Source organism: Myotis lucifugus, unplaced genomic scaffold, assembly GCF_000147115.1.
Source record: "Myotis lucifugus unplaced genomic scaffold, Myoluc2.0 scaffold_341, whole genome shotgun sequence".
In the NCBI taxonomy this organism is placed as follows: Eukaryota; Metazoa; Chordata; class Mammalia; order Chiroptera; family Vespertilionidae; genus Myotis; species Myotis lucifugus.
Genome location: NW_005871389.1, coordinates 225,378 through 232,060, shown reverse-complemented (window position 1 = coordinate 232,060; position 6,683 = coordinate 225,378). Strand labels below are relative to the sequence as shown.

At 57.0% G+C, this 6,683-nt stretch overlaps 1 long non-coding RNA gene across 1 annotated transcript; it reads left to right on the top strand.

The window, feature by feature from the left end:
• Positions 1–213: 213 nt before the first annotated feature.
• On the top strand, positions 214–3,626 carry LOC102434328. The gene is made up of 3 exons (XR_330509.3): positions 214–327; positions 2,225–2,314; positions 2,886–3,626. It is a non-coding gene; the product is annotated as an uncharacterized LOC102434328 (long non-coding RNA).
• The last annotated feature ends 3,057 nt before the right edge of the window (positions 3,627–6,683 follow it).

Genomic DNA, 6,683 nt, shown 5'->3' with positions numbered 1-6,683 from the left:
TCGGGCGGGTGCGCTGGGCACGAGGGGCCGGGGCCGGGGCCGGGCGGGGAGCGCCCGGCGGGCGCCATGGAGGGGCTTCGGCGGGGCCTGTCGCGCTGGAAGCGCTACCACATTTAACTGCACATGGCGGACGAGGCGCTGCTGCTGTCGGTCACCGTGCGGCCGCGCGACGCGATCAGCGACCTGCGCGACCAGCTGGTGGGCCATGGTGGCGAGCAACTGTAAGCGCACCTTCTACTACAACCCGCGGCGGCTGGACGACCACCAGACGGTGCGCGACGTGCGCCTGCAGGACGGCTCGGTGCTGCTGCTCGTCAGCGACCCCAGGTTGCGGGGCCGGGGGGCTGGGGTCCCGGGAGTGAGAGGGGGTCCGGGCTGGCAGAGGAGGCAGGGAACCGGAGGGCCTGTGGGGGTGGGGGATGGGAGTGAGTCAGGGCCTGGCTGGGGTCCGGGTAGGTGGGACGTGGGCGGGCGGGTAGACGAGGGGTCCTTCCCGGCCCCGGAGCGCCTTCTCCCCCGGCCCAGCACTGTCCTGGTGGGTATCGGCTGGAACAGGAATGGAGGAGGCAGGCACCGGCGATGCCAGAAGGGCGGCTGGATGCCCCCTGCCTGCTTCCTTCTTTCCTCTGCCTCTGTCTGCCTCTGGCCTCCCCTCCCTTTCTTTGTCTCCCTCTCTGCGCGGTGCTGTCCTATTTATTCCACTTCCCATCATTCTTTCTGCCTCTCTATGGCTCTGTCCATTTCCGTCTGGCCATTCTGTCTCTGCTCTTTTCTCTGTCTCTCTCTCCCTACGTCTCTCTCGGTGCATGTCTGTCTCTGTTTGGCTCTGTCTCTGTCCTTCGGAGTCTCTGGTCCTTCTCTCTCCCCCACTACACCTGCCCACCCACATTCCCATCCTGACACTTGCTGCCTCCACTCTGACCTGGCCATCTGGAGTCCTGGCCAGGGTGACCCCGAGGGGTCTGCAGAGAAGGGCTTCTGGGCCGTGGGAAGAGCACACATGGAGGCCTGGGGCTGCCCCGGGAGGTGGGGGAGACCGGCAGGGGCTGGCCACAGAGCTCCACCTTGGAGATGTTGGGCAGGGGACACACTGGAGCCATATGTGTAACCCTGGAGTTCATGGGGGTCGTGCTTGTCGGGCCACCGAGGCTGGTCTGCCAAGCCTGGGTGATGTTTTGAGAGCAGGAGCCTCAGATGCTGGTCCTGGAGACTCAAGGTGTGTGTGTGGGAGGAAGGATCTCAGGGGTAGGGGGAGACGGTGGGATGGTGACCGATGGGGGGTGGGGGCTCGGGCTGGGAGAGGGTGTTCCTGGCAGTGCACCTTATTCTACAAGGTCTGGAAGCTGGACAACCCCAGACATCCACACACTATAATCACGTTCAATACGCAATAAGCATTTATTGAGTGCCTACTGTGTGCCAGGCCATGTGCTGGGCACTGGAACCCAGTGGGGACTCAGACTAGGCCTGCCCTCTCGGAGCAGACATGAAACCAAATAAACATGATTAATGTCAGATTGGAATGTTTTACACCTTCCTCCTTCCCTCCCTCAGCTCCTTCAGGTCTTTGTTCAGATATATAAGTCCTGGCAGAACTTATATTATATATATATATATATTATATAATATATATATATATATATTATTGATTTCAGAGAGGAAGGGATAGGGAGAGAGATAAACATCAATGATGAGAGAGAAACACTGACCGGCTGCCTCCTGCACACCTCCTTACTGGGGATCGCAACCCCGACATGTGCCCTGACCAGGAATTAAACCGTGAACTTCTGGTTCATGAGTCAGTGCTCAACCACTGAGCCACACCAGCCAGGCCCCATCCCTGCTTTTATCTTTCTCTCTGACACTTACCAACCCGACTTCTCTATATTTTTCTAATTTGCTTTTTAACTCCATCTCCTCCAGCAGACTATAAACTTTACGAGGGATTTTTGTTCATCCTCTTCACTGCTGCCTGGCACATAGTAGGTGCTCAATAAATATTTGTGGAATGTATTGTCTGGAGGGGAGGAAAGGGCTGCTCAGAGCACTTTCCTGGAGCCCTAGCAGTTCCTGGATGTGGGGGAGAAGGTCTCTGACTTGGGGGTAAGTCCTGGCAGATGTGGGAAGATGCATCAGCCAGACACTGCGCAGATAGGCGAGCCCGTGAGCGCTGAGGTGAGGGCTGTGTTCGGTCTGCAATCTGTGTCTTTCTGTCCTCCTTCAGGTAGTCTGGGTTGGAGGAGGTGGAGCCATGACCGAGGGGACCGAAGATGCCGGCTGAAGGAGCAGGCTGGGTGGGGGACACCTTCGGGAGGTAAGTCATTCCAGGGACCTTACCTATTGTGAGGACCACAGCTGGGGGAAAATGAGGCCCAGAGAGGAGAAGGGACTCACCTCTTTTGAGTGTCACCTCTCCCCTCCCCGCCCCCCGACTCCAAACCCCTGTGCTTTTTACCCCTTGGGCAAGGACACTGCCCTTGCCTTCCCACTTACCTTTACACTAACCGCGTTGCCCCTAACATGAATGATGTTGCCCAGACTTGCTGTGTGGCTTTGGGTGAATGACTGCGTCTCTGGGCTCTGTCACCCGCCTCCTCACTTTGTGCTCTTTGCCTGAATTCCCGTGGCTCCCACCAGGTGGCTCCAAACAGCCAAGCTCCCTCTAAGAATGGCTGGCTACCTGTGGCTAAAGGGCCATCCTTGTCCCTCCTGGGGGGCACCAGGCCCGTGGGGAAGGAGGGAGTGACTGCAGGTGTTGCTGTCCACATCCGTCGGGAGGGGAGAGTAGGGAAAAGGGAAGAAGGAAACCTGGCCAGAGAGCCGGTGTTTCATGCTCCTAACGGCCCGAACTGAGATTGTTTTGTCCACCCCTCCTGCCGTTCCAGGTTCTGGGCTCCTAGGGTGGACAGTGAAACACTGGCCTGACCAGCTGATGCCCACTGCCATGGACAGTCCTGAGGGAGCCCCACTCCCTGACACTGAGCGAGGACATTGTCGCCCCAACCCAGCCAATCAGGTTGTACTGTGTGACCCTGAGGCCATGCCACAGGAACCACTGTGCCAGCTTGGGCAGCGTGTGAAGAGAAGCACAAAGGAGAGAGGAGAGGAAATCAGGCAGCACCTCTCCTACCTTGTACATTCTCTTGGCCCAAGCTGTGCCCCTGCCAAAGGCACCTTCCACACCCCTCTCTGCGGCTCCAGCCCACCTGGAATTCCAGCCTCCTCCAGGAAGTCTTCTCGGATGCCCTCCTGCCCAGCCAGTGAGCACCGCATCCTCTTGTGGGTCCCCACAAGCCCCTCTACTGTGAACAGCCTTGGCTGTGGGGTATAGCCAGTCGCTCAGGAAATCTCAAATGACTGAAGGTGGAGACTGGGGGACGCAGCCCTCTCCCGGTTCTCCAGCGGCGTTCTGTGTTCTACCCTTTTCCCCAATACCTCCTCTCATTGCATCTGTGCCCGCCCCCTTCGAGTGCCCTCCCTTAATGCCTTGCCCCCTGCCTGCTGCATGGGGTTTCCTGGTTGCGTCGGAAGGACTCTGGTCGAGTAGGCAGAGATCTGGGGGTCCCTGTGCCTGGTAGAGCACTGAGGCTTGGGTGGTAATCTTTTCTTTTTCTTTTTCCCCACCACATTCACGTTTTTGCGCGGTCCCAGATGCCGACAACAGCTCCTTACTGTTGGCTGCAGCCGCTCACCCTGATTTCCATGCTGAGCCTTGTGTCATGGGTGGTGATTTTGAGGACATTCCAGGCAGTGTGTTGTGAGAATTCTGGGTACAAGACCCCCCAGATAGAACGCGGGGCCTCGGTTGGATCTCTGACCTGCAGCCGCGTGGAGTCTGGTCCTTTGCGCAGACCAGGAGGCTGGTTGTGGGTGGAGGGTCGGGCCCGCGAGTGGTGTGGCGTTCACGCTCCAGCTGCTGGCCTCGTGCGGGGAAGAGGCACGGGAGCCTGGGAAGAAATAATGTTTTAATTAAGAAAGAGTCATGTTGGCCGCAAGGCCCGGAGCGGAGAGAGGTAGATAAGAAATCATGGCTGTGGGGACAGTGTGCTCAGACCCCGTTTGCCTATTGCAGGGAGGGCACCAGGCCCGGCTCCCTGGGAGGTGCAGTGCTGTCACCCAGGTTATCCCGCTGAGGTGGTTCCCAAGCGCCCTGTGGGTGCACAGTGGGGGAGGCAGCCCAGGCCCCTATTCTGCCTGGTTTGGGCTTCTGTCCCTGGGTCACATGCATGGGCATGTGGGTGCACACACACTTGGGGGCCCAGGGACCCCTCCTTCCAGTGCCCAGCAGGGAGGTGGGGCTTTTTAATAATCATCCCAGCTCAGGTCCTCAGCCCCTCCCTGCCAGGGTCTGTCCCACAGACGTGTGGGGCCAGCTGTGCTGTTTAACAGCGGTGGTGGCTATGATTATGGCCCATTTTACAGATGGGGTGTCCAAGGTCACCACCCGCCCCTCCAGGCTGCAACTCCAGCAGCCCTTGAACTGAGGGGTCCTCAGCCCAAGCAGGGGGTCCCGGGTGAGGATGGGGGAGGGTTTCCTGCGTCTAGAGGGGATGGGGGTGTGGGGAAAGCACTTTCAGGGAGTTTTCACCAGTTAACAAACACTATGCAAATTTAATGCAAATGACATGCAAATCGCCACCCATTTCTTAAGCCTCGGCAGCTCTGGCATGTTGTGAAATAATAATGTTGGACCTGTCCCTTGGTGTGGGTCTGGAGGCGAGATACAAAGCCTTTCCCTTCTTTCCTCCTCCCTTTCCCTTTCCTTCTTTTTTCCTTTCCTCCCCTCCCTTTCCCTTCCTTCCTTTCTTTCCTTCCCTCCCTCCCCTTCCTTCTGTCCCTCCTTCCCTTCCTTCACATTATTTGTTGAAGACCCCCCCCCACCCCCCATTCCTGAGATGAACACAGACAGCAAAAATGGCTTCTGGTGTCACTATTTTCCAGATGGGGAAACCGAGGCACAAGCCTGACCTGAGGTCCCGGGGCCACGTTGGGAATGTGTCCCCACCAAGTGTCCTTATCGGCCAAGGTGGGTGGTTCCTATGACCCAAGGAGAAGAGCTGGCAGTGGCTGGACAGGCTCACGGGGTTTCTTGGCCTTAAACGGCAGGCTGCTGAGCTTGGATCTGGAGAAATCTCGCATTGACTTGCCCATTCCTCCGCCCTCCTTTCTCCTCCCACTCCATCATCATATTCCTTTTTTTTTTTTTTTTTTTTTTTTTTGTTAAATATATTTTATTGATTTTTTACAGAGAGGAAGGGAGAGAGATAGAGAGTTAGAAACATCGATGAGAGAGAAACATCGATCAGCCACCTCCTGCACATCTCCTACTGGGGATGTGCCTGCAACCCAGGTACATGCCCTTGACCGGAATCGAACCTGGGACCTTTCAGTCCGCAGGCTGACGCTCTATCCACTGAGCCAAACCAGTTTCGGCAATCATCATATTCCTTGAATTCTGGACACAACCTTTCTGCTCCATTTGCATGCCTTACCTTCTCTGTTTGGCAAGCTTCTATTTATCCTTGAAAACCCCAGCTCCAGTGCCCCTTCTTCATGAAGCCATTTCTGATCCTCTAAGAAGAGCCTCTATTTCCCTCTGGGCTTCTGTGGCCCCCGGTCTCTCTTTCTGGTCCGGCCATGGCCACTTGGGGCCAGCAGTGTCACGGTACACCCTGACAGTTCCAGCACCCGCCTGGTAATGACACACTTCCAGACCTTTGCATATGCATATTCTCTACCCAGAATGCCCTTTTCAGTCTTTTGCACCTGGCACACCCCTAAATTTTCAGTGCCCACCACTAACGCCCCACCTCCATGTGGGCTCTACCGCTCTCTCCCAGACCACACCGGGGTCCTGCAGCCTCCATCCCTCTTTCTGGCCCACGCCTGCCTCTTGGAACTGGGAGGTCTGTGTGTCCTCCCAGTCTGGGGGTTGCCTCTGGGCACCTGGGGTCATCCAGGTTGGGACTAGGTACAGAGGGGCGGGCTGTCTTTGAATGTGTATTGAACAAAAGATTAAGTATTTGAAAACAAAATCAAATTCAAACTTCATAACTAAGCGCTGCCTTCACCCTTTCCTCTTGCTCACGTCCAGGCCTTTGCATAAGAGGTTTCCTTTGCCAGGAATGCCTTTCCCCTTGAATCCTATTCTGGGGGACCCCAAGCCAGGCGCCTCCCCTCTCTGGGCTGAGAAACTGGGGGAGCCCGCCCCCCACCCCAGGGCCTCTCGGGCTCCTGGCTCCACCCCAGGAGCAAGTCTGGGCTGTGAGAAGTTTCGGGTGAGACTTGGCAGCCACTTCTCTCTCTCGGGCCCACGGCGTCCCAGGGAGGAGCCACCTCCTGCCTTAGCTGCCCACCTGGTCTGTGCTCTCAGAATGTCAAGGGGAATTTTCCTGGGTGGCAAGTAAATCCAGACAGTTCCCAGAGAAGGCACCTGTGGCTTTGCTAGAAACCACACTTACCCGACCTCCGGCTTCAGTCCTGCTCTCTCTCTCTCCCTCCCTCCCTCCCTCCCTCCCTGAACTCAATTAAAAGAACCTCCTCTCCCCCCCGCCCCCCCCCACGCCCTGAATGTGACCTTGGACATTTTCAAAAGCTGCTGGGGCCATGCAGTTTGAAATAACTGATTAAGCACCTCCAGTTTACACTGGGACAGCGCGGTGACCAGGACACCCAGCCGTGGG